We start from the raw sequence: 16863 nt of genomic DNA, 5'->3' as shown, positions 1-16863 counted from the left end.
CCAACTAAATTAGAATGCACCAGCTCTAACAGTTCCCTTGACCTTCTAGAATTACTAAAATTAAAGGGAATCCTATGTTTCTTACCCAAAATATAAGCCTCACATTTGTCACATGAATCTACAATATTTGGCAAACCATTTACCATTCTTTTCTTGGATAATAAATTTAAACTAGCGAAACCAAGATGTCCATACTTGATGCCATAGCTTGGAGAGGTCTTCAATCATGCTTGGGAGATGTAGAAAAAAATTGAGAAGAGAAACAAGTCTCTATCCTCAAGGGGAACATACAATTCCTTGTTATTTGGGTTGCTACTAGAATACTCTTACTCCCATCTTTCTCATGAATAACACACTTGTCATTTTCCATTAGCACCTTGTAACCATTTTGAATGAGCTTTCCAACACTCATCAAGTTGTACTTCATCCCCAAGGAAAAATAGCCATTTTGGATTTCTCTCTTCTCACCTTTCTTGGTGAGAACCATTATAGATCATTTTCCCACAATAAGAATTGGTTTCATTATTTCTTATTCCAATTTCATATTTAAAATTCTTATCAATAAATGAAAATAAACTTTCATTACTATTGTGGTTTCGCAATGTATGTCCCATTTTTTCTGGCAATGGGGACCCCCTAGTAAGTTTATTTCTTTCTTAGACCCCTAGTCCAAGGTTTGAGTAATATTTGGGACTCTACTTAAAGTTTGGTTCATGACTGGTCCTCTGTCTGAAAGACCCATGTGTCAAAAATTGAGGATTTTAGAGAAAAAAAAGTGATTTTTATGTGAAGGATCACACTAGCACACCTAATGCACATTCACACCCTTCAAGGTACACTAGTGTGCTAAAGGCACTAGTGTAGGAGCACTTACTCTTTGGAAGTGTGCATGCATAGGTGTGCACCCCTAAAGATGTGCTTCATCCTAGGCATATAAAAGCTAGGGACCCCTCCCTCCTCTGCATTCATTTTCACCCTCCAAGCTTTGGCGAGCATACCTCTACACCCATAGAGGTGTGCCAAACCTTCAATTTGCACACACCAAACACAACACTTATTTAACCAAGGTAGAAGGTGTGCACTTGCATACCTGTCCATGGTGCACAGGCACACACCTTTACTCACTTTTAAAAACTAAACCAACCCTCATCTAAGTGTAAGGTGCGCACATGCGCACCTTGTCCAAGGTATGCATATGTGCACCATACTTAGAATTTTTGCATAGAATAAGGTTGTGCACATGCACAACCCATAAGGTGTACATGTGTGCACCATTGTTTAACACTTAAAAACCCTTCACATAGAATAAGGGTGTGCATGTGTTCACCCTTAGTTTTTAGAGTTTTCTTAGCCCCTCATTGGAATTGGGCACACCTAGCATACCCTCAAGGTGTGCAAGGTGCGCCAAATTGCCTATTAGGGCATAAAATGGGGTTTTGAGCGATTTATGTGATGTTTTAGGTTTTTGAGTCTATTTTTTTACTAACCAGGGTTTGTTTAGGGGTAAAATATCAACCTTCTAGACTAATGTGTTTATGTTTTGTGCAGATAAAATAGCTTCCTCCTCATCCTCACTCACAAGGAAGATTGCTCCAAAACTAGTTGTCTTCAAGTTTCAAGGTGTACCAACAATATCATGGTTCCAAGATGTACATTCAAAAATTTGAGATACTAAATTAGGCCATATTGACTAGAATGCATTCCTAGTACTCTGCAATAAATTGAACAAGAGGTCCCCAATGACATTGACATTATTAGATTAGGGTTGTTTAATGTGGCCTCACATCCTACATTAATGAAATCTTCAGAGATTGTCATGGCCTTTACAAAGAACTATGTGTCAGAAGAGAGAGTTGTGAAGAGCATAACAAGGGAGATCATCTTGGACCTAAGACCAAGAAACATCAAGAAATTTTTTCACCTTTCAAGAGCAGATCAATATGTGAGGTTGACTTATAATCAAGAAAAAATGTGGTATAACGATAATGAGTAGAAGGCTATAGAGATCATTCAATCATCATATTTGATTGATAGAACACTTGTAAGGCACAGGGATGGAAAAGTTGACATGACTAGAGGATACAGGAAGGATGACAATTGATACTCCATTGTGGTTCTAAACAAGATCATGGGTATATCGATAGCTGGGCACCTAAATATTTGGATGGTACATTTCATTGTGAACATTAGAATAGCTAAAATGCTGATTGATTGGGCCTACATACTTAGTGAGAATTTAGATGAACAATTGGTGGTAGTCAAAGTCAATCCCAGGTTTTATATGACTTCCTATTTTGTGTAGTTGTTGGTAGCAAGGACCATAGATTATCCAGGACTATTCAAGAGGGGAAGCATGTAAGATGCTAATGCCTAGCCTTATGTGGTATACCCCCAACAAGTAAAGAAGAAGCTCTTGGATCAAAGAAAAGAATACATAATAGTGAATGATGCCTTCATTTTTGCAATCATCAAGTTTATTAGGGGTGATTATTCCAAAAGGATGTAAGTAGAGGTAGCAACAAGGATTACAAAAATAGGTGCCTACTACATGCAGTTTAAGACTTTCACCAAGTTAAGGGTAGCAAGAAAAATTGTGAATCTAAAGAAACTCATAAGATATCTATTGGATAGGCTCATTTTACTAGAAATTATGAGACAACTCTAATCTACATATGATAGAGTGAGGAAACAACATAAGAAGACCTAGGTATGGCCCATCACTATAGGTCCATTTGGAGTTAAGTGGAAACAAGATATCATGACTTTTGTTGTAAAATGGGATATATATCCCTTGGAGGACTATAATTCCCCTTATCCATTTTTTGACAATATTGGCAGAGTTCAATATTTGGCAGGAAAACAATTTGAACATGAAGATGCTATAGAAGATCATTGGATGAATGTAGTAGATGATTATGATATCCAAACAAGGGATTATTATAGGATAACTCTTTATTTGGTAGGAAGTTCCTTGAAAATAAAGGTCCCATTAAAGGATGTTCAACAGGACACTCCAGATGTCTTGGTTCCCTTGTATAATTGTGATAACATATACTATAGGCCAATCATGAATGAAGAGATTGACAAGGAAGAGAATGCAGATACCAATTATAGGGTGAGACATATTATCCAATTGAAAAAAGACTAGATCAAGAATTCCTTCAAGATAGAACCAGTTCCTCAAGTAGTAGTCTTTCAAGCCACAACTTGCCCAATGAAGGGTAAAGGGGAAAAAGTTACAATTCCAACATTCACTTCCCAATCTCCGATTAGGCCAAAAATAGTATATACACATGACAGGGAAGTTGGATACTTTATAGTGGAGAAAGGGAAGAATAATAGGAAAATATCTTCTCCTAAGCAATCTGAGTCCAAAGTTGAACAACCTCAACCTCAAGAGGTGGCTCAAGCACTTGAGAACCAAAAGCCTTAAAATGAAGAAATAGTTCAAGTGACTCAAGATATGACACTAGTGCCACCACCTAGATAGTAACAAGAAAAAGAACCTAAGGAGGAAGCACAATAGGTATCACCACCTATTCAAAAGGAAGAAGCCTCTCATTCAGTTGCTAATAAAGATAAGGGTAGACCTATGGTTAGAAGGACTAGAAGAAAAAAGATACAAAGAAAGGTTATACCTATTAACCAAATGCCACCTCAATCACAAGAGTCTCTAGGTACCTCACCTCCATGAAGTCAAGAATTATCTTTCTTGGATAATGTAGGAGTTGATGAAACCCAACTCCACAACTTGCCAAGATCACTTACATGCAAATAACCTATCAAAGGGAAACTAAGAAGGAAGAGGTGGAGCTTGGAAAAACCCTAAAAAGACATGAGAGAAAACATATTGCAAAACAATGATATTTTATTTACAATGAGAATGCAATTATTGAGTTTTGAAAATACAATGAGAGAGCCCGAATATAAAGGCCTCATGGAAGCTTGTAGAACAAGCTGGAAAGAGGTAGAAGATAAGGTTGACAACAAAGCATCCACAAAAAGGTGGAACATGCTAGAAGGGAGCAAACTCCCATGTTGTCAACAACTCATTACTACATGCATTAAATACTAAATATTAAATAAATGCACATTAACTTAAGTAAACTTAAGTGAATAAAATAAATAATTAATAATTAATTAATTATTTAATCTAACTAGGTTAATGCATTTATTTAATATTTAGTAGTTAATTGTTGTAGTGATGAGTTGTTGACAACATGAGAGTTTGTTCCCTTCTAGCATGTTCCACCTTTTTGTGGATGCTTAGTTGTCAATCTTATCTTCTACCACCTTCCAAGCTTGTTCTACAAGCTTTCTTAAGGCCTTTATAAGTAGTCTCTCTCTCATTGTAAATTCATCCATTCACATAGCAATTTCATTTTTCCTATTGTGAAGTATTCTCTCTTGCTTTATTTTCTTCAAGCTCTTGTTCCTTCAGTTTTTCTTCAGCAAGCTATTTGCATGCAGGTGATCTTGGTGAGCTGTGATACTAAAAAACCTCAACCTGAAGAGGTGGCTCAAGAACTTGAGAACCAAAAGCCTTAAAATGAAGAAGTAGCTTAGGTGACTCAAGATATGACACCAGTGCCACCACCTAGATAGGAACAAGAAAAAGAACCTGAGGAGGAAGCACAATAAGTATCACCATCTATTCAAGAGGAAGAAGCCTCTCATTTAGTTGCTAATAAAGATAAGGGAAGACCTATGGTTAGAAGGACTAGAAGCAAAAAAATACAAATAAAGGTTATACCTATTAACCAAATGCCACCTCAACCACAAGAGTCTCTAGGTACCTCACCTCCATGAATTCAAGAATTATCTTTCTTGGATAAAGGTTCAGCTACTCCTCTCCCTCCTATCATTGAGGATCAAGAAAAATTTGGGCAAGAAGAAGAGCCGTAAAAAAGACCTTCTGATGAAGTGTTAGAGGAGGGTAAATATATGAAGAACCTCAACAAACATTTCAAGATACATAGGTGAGGACTATGGATTCAACAGATACATTGATACCTCGCATAGGTCTCTCTTAGAAGGAGACGACTCTAGAATGGAGGAATAAGGGAAAAGGGCTAGCTACTCAAACCCCATCAAAATACATGTCTCCCATGGGTATGTCTTCAACTTGATTGAAGAAAGAGGTTATGGTCTAAAAAAAGAGGTAGTTAAACTTGAAAGAAGAGGAGACTATAAATGAGTTAATAGAAGCCATTAAGAGACTTGAACCACCTATGGGTGATGCACGAACTTTGGCCTTTGTAATGAAGAACCAAGATTAGGACTTTTTTGCTCATATTTCCATACCTCCTCCATATGTGGACCCTAAGGATTTGAATTCTAAAGCTTATTAGATAAAGAAGGTCCTATTAGGGAAACCCACTGTTGAAACTGCCAAAGCATTAATCACTACAGGAATTAAAGAAGTGTTTAAACACTTAGATAACAACGAGTCAGAATTGATTAAGCTAAGAAAACATAATGAGATTATGAGGGTATTTTTGCATGAGATAGTAGGTACTATTGACCTAGATAATCTAGAGATTTCTCTTGAAGCAGCTTTAGAAAAGAAAGGCAAGGGGAAGTACAAATGGATTCATTTTGGGGCACATGTCAAAAATAGTGTGACAATTTTTAGGATAAAGGTGTACAAATTATATAGGCTAATTTGAACCTGTTACATCATGTTAAATCAAATGTGGATATATTGGTTTCCATTTTGAATCAGGATTTTGGTCTCATGGATGAGGTACATACATAGGGAAATGATCTCTAAGACCTTTGATTAATAAAGGGTCAATGATATTGTACCCTCATGGAGGTGTACTTGGTAGAGGAATTGGATAAGTTAGAAGATTAGAAAGAGAAGATTTCAGCTAGCAACAAAGTAATGGAAAAATTACATGAAGGTATATAGAAGCTCAAGGATCAAACCCAAGAGTAGATTTTGGAAGTTGAAAAATATTATGGTGATACCTATCTAGATATTTTTGAAGACAAGTCAAAGCATAAAATTATGTTAGTGCAATCAGTAGTTGAATAGTTCTAGAGAACTTTTGAAGAAGGTTTGTCAAAATAAGACATTAGACAAGATTTTAGAACTGAAGAGGTGCTATTAGAGCTAGACATGAAGCTTGAGGATTTTGCAACCACACGTACTAAAGTTAGTAATTATTAGTAGGCAATTAAATAATATTATGAAGCTTTCAATTGGCTAGATGTGGCCTAAGTGATGGAAACTATAGAGAAACTCAAGAGAAAACATCCATACATACCTTTTTATAAAGGGAAGAAAACCCAGAAGCTAGAATTTCAGTTTTGACACGTGGGAAAATTTTGGATTTTTCAACTTGTCACTAAGGTGTGTAGATCCAAAGGAGTGCAAGGTGCACTACTCCAAAGGGTACTAATTTTTTTGAAGAAGTTAGAGGTGCACTGATAGTGAATTGCTAGTTCCAAATTTAGATTTTTCCATGCACTGGAAATGCATTTTGATGACAATTTAACTCCTAGAACCACCTAGAGAAGGCCAAGTTTCCATTTTTAGAGCTTCTAGTGACTCTAAGATCTTCTTATAGCCGCCTTCTTCTTATCTACTTATTCTTTCATTTCTTTAAGTCATTTAAATGATTATGCACCCATTAATTGATATAAATAAGGGTGGAGTCCTACTTAGCACAATTTAGACAGTTAGTTTGTATATAATTAGATTTGTTTTATTAATTTAGAAGCATGTGTTTGCGTTAAGATATCTCTCACTCTCAATAAAAATTGAGGGAATGATTTCTTATAAATTAAGGAATGTAACATGTATTCTAGGTTATTATTTTGATGCAATAATATATGCTATTGGTGCTCTCATTATGAGTTTAGTTATTCTTGCTAGAGTGTGTTATATTTTGTGAATGTATGTTCATCAATTGTAATGGAGCCAATGGTTTTGTTGTCTTATTTTTATTGAATGATATTTTAAGTCTAGTGTTTGTCGTGTGTTGACAAATTTCACTGATGTATTGAGTTGGAGAAGAGATCACCTATTGTTACTATATAGCTTCTTGTCTCACATGAGCACACTTTCTGTGACCTTGTGATTTGATGAGAAGTGAAACATCTTATGGTTACTAAATTTCCATCAATGATTGCATCAGTGGAATTGAGGAAGCACTACTCCTATTTTCATTGGTTACCTATCGGTCTTTTCAAAGGCTTAACTCATAGACGTGTTGTTTCCATAGCTTATGTCCATTAGGGATTTAATTTTCAATTCATTTTCTTAAAACTTCTTGTTACCTTATCTTTGTTATTTTCTTTTACAAACACTTGGGTAATTTAGGAATTCATATATTTGCATTATTAAATTGCATTCATCATAAATAGAAAAATACTAAAATATATTTCTTTTTTGTGGTTACTATTTTGAGATAGCAAGTAGGTTCAACATCTTATCCGAAATTGGTTAGAACTACCAAAGGCCTCCTTGTGAACACTCACATTTATCTTATACTGAGTGGATTCCAATGGGTCTGAAGATCCCCTAGAACCTTGGAATTGATCTTAGATTATCTTTTCAAGAGAGGAATTTGAAGGGATTACTATCGTTAAACATCGTGCAAAATGAAAATTCAATAGAAGTTTGTGCTAAAAGGAGGGCTTGAACCACTCAGAGTAGAAACAATAACTTGAAATTTCAAAATTTATCACTTTTCACAAGTTCAATTTTTTTTTGAACTGTCTCTATTCAAAGGTGTTGTTCTACAGAGGTGCACCTTTTTAGAATTTGACACAAACTAAAAGATCCTAATCCATCATCTCCATTCTAGTGAGCTATAAGATCTTCACATGGTACACACAAGTTCCTCAAACTCAGTCACTTTTGCAAGACTTGTAGTGAAAAGGATTACCTAGAATTCTACCACTTCCATTGAACATTTCATCATCTTCCTAAGTTCTTTTTCCACATCAACCACTCATTGTTCCACCAAATCCTCCAACAGTGGCCTTTTTTGCAAATGTTGTAGACTCGCCAATGAACTTGACTGGTGTACTCAATGACCTTCCTAAGAATCCTAAGAAGTTTTTCTCAAGGTTTATCTATTGAGAGACAAGAAAAACTAAAGATAACATCAAGACATTCAAGGAAATTTGCAACCAAAAGAAAATTGCTAATGAGAATGTGGTTCTTTACTTCTTCCCATACTCATTCTGAGATGTTGCCTTTAATTGGTATGTCAATTTACCACCATGATGCATTGGAGACTGGGACACTTTCAAAAAATTATTCTTGGAATAATTCAAAACTTTCATCAACCCAACTATGATACATCATCAATTCATATTAATCAAAAGGGACCTAGATGTGATGGTCTCACACTTCAACCATTGCTTTCATATGGCATACCACAAATTGGAAATGCCATACACTATACTAGTTGAAGTCACAATTCAAATTTATCTCAATTCTATGGACCATCTTACTACTATTTTTCTAAGAAGGCTTCCTATGATAGATATCAACACATTGGAAAAGGTCTTCTCAAAAGCAATTACCTTCACAAAGTAGGCCAATCCTAATGGAGGAGGATTGATGCCTCCAACTCAAGTTATTACAATGATGCTAGCATATCCTATTGGAGCACTTGTGATGACTAGCCAATTCATACCAATGAATCTAGTTCTATGACAATAGGCACCCACTCCACAAGCCCTAGCTATAACATACCTAGGATATGAACCTCAAAAATTTTCTTTCTTTGGGAAAAAGGCAATAGCCTAAGCTGAAGAAGACAATAGTTTTGCCTCCTAGTTTGGCCAAATGAAGAAGACTATGCCTCAAATAATGAATGACCTGACCCATTTGAGGATTTCACAAGGACAGAATAACAACTTTTAAAGAAACATTGTTGCTCCATATAATAACAATAATTATAGTCAAAACTACAACAAGAATTTTAGTTGAAACAATAATGTAGGAAATAACAATAGAGGAAACAATTTCAATCATTCCAATTGTAACAACAGTTTCCAAAGATAAAATTAACAATGGAACACTAATCCAAACAATGGAAGCATTCATGCAAATGATAATAAAAATAATGCTTAGCACATGGATATCAATCAGTATGACAATAATTAGAATGTACCTAACAATGATGGCTCCTATTACAATGGAAATCAAAAAGTGAATCAGAATTCACAAGGAAATAATAATGAGCCTCTTGTGAAATTCAATGCTATGCTACTAGAATCCTATGATTCTACATAGAACATGGAAATGGAATCACAAGTTAGCAAAGAATTTTCTTTCCTATTCACTCAAGAACCAAATACTCAACTAGAAGAGATGTTTTCTTTCTAAAACGATAATCAAAATACTTACACTATGTGAAATCAGAAAAAACCTATGACATATGGGATTCCTCCATCATTGCAACCAACACCTCTAGATCCAAGAGAAAGTAACAATCTAGTACCAATTAGACCCCCATATGGAGGACATCAAAATTAGAACCAAGGGAATGTGCCTACAATCTTGAAGAACCCTACATGGTCAACCAAAAAGTATAATGCAGTGGAAGATTTGAAATGAATGAAGGATAACTTGTCCATGTTTGACATGCTAAAAAAATGTCCTAATTAGTAGGAAGCACTGATGAAAACTATTAATCATACAAAGACAATCCCTAATGTGAATATTTTTCCTCAAACAATAGTCTCGCAATAGGTTAATGCTTCAGAGGCCATGCCAACTATGTTTAAAGACAAGGTTGAGGTGCCTCCTTTTTTTCTTAGTATTAGAATCTATGGGAAGAATCTTCATAATTGCCTAATTGATTCAGGAGCTTCTTGTAATGTCATGCCACTTTTGATAGCACAAAGGTTGGAAGTCACTCCTTAGCCCTCTAATCAAATAATGATGCAATTGGACAAAATGGAAATAAAATTTGTTGGTATGTTGAAAGATGTTCAAATATAATTAATTTTTGATCCCTAAATTTGAGACATCATTGACATACATGTGGTGGGAATTCTTGAAACATATAGATTGCTACTAACTAGAGAATGGACAAAATGCCTAAGAGGATGGTTTTCTACGGATGTAGAGCCAAAGTTAAAAACAATTATTATAGAATATAATGCACCAAATGAGGTGGTATTATTACAGTTAGATTTGGGTTCTTACAAATTAATGGGTTTTGATACAAATTCAACTAAAGCATTAGATGATCACAATGGAAGATCCATGATTCCCATCCCAAAAGAAGAAATCATGATGCAATTCATAGATAGCATGGTGGAAAACTTACAATGCCTAGGTGAAGAAGTAGATCCAAATGTTTTTCTTTGTCAAGTATTTTTAAGATTGCATAAAGTTAGTCATTTAGAGCATTGGGACTTAAAATTGAAGCCCTATTTTTTAGTACCATCCTAAAAATCAAGCCCTATAAGTGCATTTTAATGCATGTGTACCTGAATATCTATTTGAGGCCTAATAGGTGTTTAATGTCTCTAACACCTTGCATTTAGCATATCCACTCATCCCATGAAGATAAATTTTGATTCTGAGTCATTTTGTGAAGTTCTATTATGAGCAATGTTCAAATCTGCATTTTTGCCAAGTGTCAAACAATGACAAGAGGCCTAGGTTTCCTTTGAATATCTCATATCTAGTAATGTTTCATGACTCCCCACTTGGGAGTGTTTAGTATCCATATCAAAGAACCTATGTTTCATATTTCAAGTCATTTCAACATATTTTGACTAGGTTTTGAATCCCTCAAAGTTTGTTATTTATTGTTGTTATGTAGATGCTAATTGTTCAAAATTCTGGGAAGCCCTATCTGACTTGTTATAACTTTGACCTAGTTGACCAAAATGAGAAAATTCCTTTGCATTGCATTTTATAGGTTAGAGGCTTTTTATGTTTCAATTTTGATCTTATGAGGAATCTATTTGATTAGTTTTGGAATGTGATTAAAAATGCAATTTATGATGTTTTACTAGTGTTAAGAAGTACAGATTGATTAGTACCCCTATTCATGATGTCATTCCTCTAAATCCATGATAGGTCAGATCAAATAGATTGTATTGTTGTGTTCTACTCTAAAAATTCTTTAAGTGGGTTAGTTTGCAAGTCTTGACGAATCTGTTTGCACACTTTCCCAAGTCCATTCCATTTGCAAAAATCACTTTTCTACCAATGTTCCCAGCTCTACAATTCTAAGTATCTAACTTTGATCACTTGCCAAATTCACCGCTTTATTCATCATGAGCCCAAATCCTAGATTTATACTTTCCTCATGAAATTGAACTAATGCCCCAATTTTTGTGCTCCCAAGTGTTAGTTTGACTTATTTTCAAAGTCAAATCCAAACACATTTTATGGTTTTCTAACTTGTTTGCTTGCATGTAGTTCTGAGAAGGAAACTTTGACAGTCACTATCTTTTGACTAAGAATTCTTCATGAGATGATATTCAACAAGGTAAGAGAACATGGAACAGGGAATTAGTGTGTCAGATCCTAAAGACCGATTGAGTGATTTGGTTAGTTTTTAAAGCCAATCAAAGGACCCCTTGGCAAGAAATTGATAAGTTGTAGAAAGAGGTAAAATGAGTTTTAAAATTGTTTCCTGCTGTCAAATTTGTTTTGAATCAGTGCCAAATAGTAAATAGATCAATTTAAAGGATCAAGTGTTTGAAAAATTTTTTTTTTATAGCTAAGCCCATTTTGGGGCCCAATTAATTTCACCAGATTGATAAGGCATTAATTCTAAAAAGCAATGTTATAATAACTTTAATCATTATAACTTATTTTTGTGTGTACTCACATATGAAATAAAATGAAGATATGGTTTCTATGTAGGGTAGACCATATGGAATGGTATCACACTTCCAAGCTTTGTCATTTCTTCCACATTTGTTATTTTGGATTTAGCAAGGATTATTTTGAATGGTCAAGTACCAAAGACAACTAGTTTTTCCCATTGAAAGGAGTGTATTTAATCTAGAGCTAGAGATAGCATTCCTTGGGTTGGATGGATATGTCTACAAAAACAATGGATTAGATGCAATAGTTGACAAATCTTTTGATTGCTTAAAAGCTATTTTGTTTACTCTAATGGCATATTTACCATATTTTGTGATAGCCCATAGCTAGTGATAGAGGCGCTAGATTCTCCTTCTCACTTAAAATGTTTCAAGAATGTACTCCAACATTCCTGGCTAACTCATGCTTAGCAACAAAAATGAAGGGGAGATGCCATGGGCAATATGGTAGAGATTTCTCATTGTAGAGAAGGTGGATGAAAGTTGGTGTAGAAACCCATGACAAAGGAAGAAATAACTTGGCTTTAGTTTGAATGTTTACATTGCTAGGAAGTGGTTTCTAAGGTCTTAATGTAGATAATGGTAATAAAAAGAAACCAAGTCCCAAAAGAAATACCCATAGAAAATCAAAGTTCTACAAACATATTTGAATCCATGGAAAAAGTTGGAGAGGAAATTGAAGATCTCAATGCATCATACAATGATACCTCTTTAGATAGTGGAGGTTTGTCTTCTCCTCCACTAGGAATGATCAAGGTCCAAACAAGGAGACATTATGTAAAAGGTCAAGGTTGGACTTCAGTAGTCATTCATCCCAAGCCTAAAGTGGACAAAATTACATAATTGATTGGGGAAATTTAGGATAAACAAGAAAAACATACACTCCCAATATCAAAGATTAACAATAGAAAATCATCAATTCCACCTCGCAAGAGATTAAAATGCATCCCAAAGAAAAAATCTTTTAAAGTCCAAGTAAAAGAAAAGCTACAGATGAATAAGCATAAGTCTAGGAAGCCTAAAGAAGAACCCATCTAGACACTCAGATTCAATGGCTCCAAATGCAAATTAGGAGCCAATGTAGGTATTCAGTTAATCAACCCAAAAGGTAGGTCCTTTTATACACCATAATGATTATAGTTTAGATGTACTAATAATGTTGCAGAGTACGAAGCTTTGATTCCAGGACTTCTCTTCACATTAGAGAAGGGAGTCACAACTCTTATAATCAAATTAGACTCCTAGTTGGTGATAGGATAACTGAAATTGATATACTCTTGCAATGATAGGATGTTGCTTGCTTATCGAAAAAGAGTATGGGATCTAATGGATGACTTTGAAGCTTTGAATGTAAAGTCCATTCCAAGGAGGAGAAACATGGTAGTAGATGCCCTCACAATTTTGGCTAGTGCATTACAACATCCTAAGAGAAAAAAATTGAAAACATTTTTAGTAGAATTGATTGTTGCCCCATCTATCATGGACAACATTATGAACTTCCAGGTCTTTCAAGATGATCAACATATACTAAAATTTATTATGTGCAATGACCACTTTAAAGGAAAAGGGATTGATGACACTCTAGATGACAAGCCTAAGGATGATGAATTTGAAGACAAATATGGGATCTTCAATTTGAAAACCAACACTATCCCTAAGGGGATGGTTAAGTTGGAGTGCATCTTTGATCGTGATGAATCAATGCTTAACAAAATAAAGGTCAAAGAAAAGGGGATTAAGGAATGTGATTCATATAATTTGGGTATAGATAAAAATCCTAAAATGTTAAGGGTTGAAAAAGCATGCAACACTCAGGAAAGGGAAGATATGCTCTAATTTCTTAGAGAATACAATGATGTCATTGCTTGGAGTTATGAAGAGCTCAAAACATATGATCTTGAAATGATCACACATGACAACCTATTGAAACTAGATGCCAAACCTTTCTACAATAGGCAAAGACCTGTTAATACCATTATTGAACCATTGATAATGAAGGAAGTCAAGAAATTACTTGATGCTAAGATTATTTTCCCCATTCGCCACTCTACATGGGTGGCTAACTTGGTTCCTATGAGGAAAAAGACTAGAAAGATTCACCTTTGTGTGGATTTTTGTAATTTTAACCTAGCATCTAAAAAGGATAACTACCCTTTGCCTTCATTAGATGAAGTACTACAATTTGTTAATGGGTCTAAGATGATGTCTTTCTTAGATGGATATTCTGTATATAACTTTGTAATGGTTGATGAAGAAGATAGGCTAAAGACTGCTTTCACGATTAAATGAGGGACTTTTTCTTATAGAAGAATGCCCTTTGGGTTAATAAATGTAGTGGCTACATTTCAGCAAGTCGTGCATGAATCTTTTAGGGGACTAATAAACAAATGTATAGTCATCTATATGGATGATTTAACTATCTTTTCAATAGATCAAAGCACTCACATTGTTGATTTAAGAGATATATTTAGTAGATGTCAGAAGCATGGAATATCACTTAATCCCAAGAAGTGTTTATATGGGATCACTAAAGGAAAGATCCTAGGTGACATCATCTCTAAAGTTGGGATCTCCATTGATCATAAGAGAAGTGAATCCATTCTAAAGTTGTCACCTCTACACAGTCATAGAGAACTCAAGTCTTTCTTTGGGAAGATAAATTTTGTACAAAAGTTTATGCATGGATTTGAAAAGATAGTTCACCCACTTAATGATTTGTTAAAAGGGAGCAAAAAAAGAATGGGTCCCAGAAATTAAGAAATCATTTGATGATATTAAACTGGCTATTTCCATAGCCCCAGTACTTTTGAGTCTAGATTGTGGATTTCCTTTCAAAATATACTCTTTTGCTTCAGAACATTCATGTGCTAGGATTCTTATGTAGAAGAAAGACAAAGAGGATAAAAGTCCCATTGCTTTCATGAGTTTTCCTCTAAAAAATGATGAGTTAAACTATTCTAATCTTGATAAATAGTCTTTTTCTTTGATAAAAGTGGTAAAGACATTCTATCATTATATAGTTAGGAGAAAGGTATATGCAATTGTGCCTAATCTTGTAGTTAAATCATTATTGATGCAAAATGAATTGGATGAAAGTCAAGGAAAATGGATGGTAATCCTGCGAGAGTTTTATTTAGATATTCAACTTGTGAAGTTGGTGAGAGGACAAGGATTCTCAAAAATGATAGTTGATAACTAGATCGAGGATGAGAAGAAATTTTGATTTGATGATGAAACTAATGTGGAAGATCAAAAGAAGATTGTAGTATCTCAAGTTGATATTAATCAAGGTATAATAAAAAATGTTTGGTACTAGGATATTGTTTACTATATTTTACAAAATTAGTACCCCAATTGGATAAATAGTTCACAGCGTAGGGGACTCAAAATGAAGTGTTATTCCTACATGCTACAAAATAGAAAATTGTACAAAAGGAAATATGAAGGAATTTACCTAAAGTGTTTGGGACAAGAAGAAGTAAAAGAAGTCTTGGAACAATTTCATGATAGATATGGTATAGGATATGGTTTAGTAGAGGTTGTGACCCATGTGATTTTAAGATCAAGTTATTTTTGGCCTACAATCTTTAAGGATACATTTGAACATGTGTGTACTTTCCACATTTTTCAGACTAGTGCTAACAGAGAAAAACATCCTACAATTCCATTACAACCAGTGTTTGATGTATGCCCCTTTGCAAAGTGGGGGCTAGATTTTATTGGTCTAGTAAATCTACCATTATCGACAAGAAACACTTTCATTCTCATAGCTACCTATTATTGCACACACTAACAGAAGAAGAAATTTTCAAAAATTGCACTACCAAAATAGTCACTGATTTCTTGGAAGAATATATTGTTACTAAATTTGGGATGCAATTCTTCCTTGTTTGCAATAATGGGTCAACCTTTGTATCAATATTCCTTTACTAGTGGGCATTGGAAAATCAAGTCATAATTATGTTCTCTTCGAATTACTATCCCCAAGGGAATGGTGTAGTTGAGTCCACACATAAGAACTTGATCATAGTGATAAGACATTTTTTGAAGGAAAATCCTAGATATTGGCATATTCAACTCAAATATACATTGTGGAAAGATTGAGTTAGGGTAAAAAATGCTTTGGAGACATCCCCATACCTACTCATTGATGGAAAAGAGCTAGTGTTCCCACTTAACCTCAAGATTCTTATTTTGAAATTCATGAGTGCATATGTTGAAGATGCTAACAAGGTTTAGATCAGACTAATAAATCTCATAGAAATGGATGAAAAATGGACAACTACTTTAGAACATATGGTGAAACACCAGGTTGTCATTAAAAGGTGGTTTGATAAGAGGACCACAATCAAATCTTTCAAAATATTGAACCTTGTTCTTCTTTGGGATAAGGCAAAGGAAAAGTCAAGAAGCCATACTAAGTTCCAATGCTTATGGATAGGCCCTTATCAAATTATGGAAATTATGGGAGATAATACTTTTAGGGTGAGTTCATTACAAGGGGAATTGGTTCCATTGCTAGTTAATGGGCAGTTCTTGAAATATTACTTTGAGGCCTAAAAAAAAAAGGCAAGTGTGTTTACTTTCTGCAAGAATGTTTCCCTTCTGCAAGAGTGTTTACTTTTAGTTGTGTGTTTACTTTCAATCACATGTTATCTTTATAAGTTGTGTCTTTCTTTTAAGTGTCAATCCAGGGGTTAGGTATAATCAAGATTTTATCTTGACGCATTTCAAAAATCACTCCTTGTGGTTTTGGCTTAAAGGGAGAGGTATTTCTTTATTAAAGCATTCAAATGATATGTATATTCTACCAACTAGAGGAAGACATTACTTATAATCATAAAGGACTTATGTTGGAAGATTGTTGGAAGATTTATTTGATGATGATATGTTACATTCATAACTGATTTTTTCATTGATGTCAACATAGCATGTTTGATGTCATCTATGGTATTAGATAGAAGAACAATGAAAAGATTAAGTAGATATAGATGACTAGTTGATCATGATAACCACCCAAGGTTATGGAAGATACTTTGGAGT

Source organism: Cupressus sempervirens, chromosome 11, assembly GCF_028749045.1.
Source record: "Cupressus sempervirens isolate cs-2001-9-10 chromosome 11, ASM2874904v1, whole genome shotgun sequence".
Classification (NCBI taxonomy): Eukaryota; Viridiplantae; Streptophyta; class Pinopsida; order Cupressales; family Cupressaceae; genus Cupressus; species Cupressus sempervirens.
Note: the sequence above shows the minus strand (reverse complement) of the source record.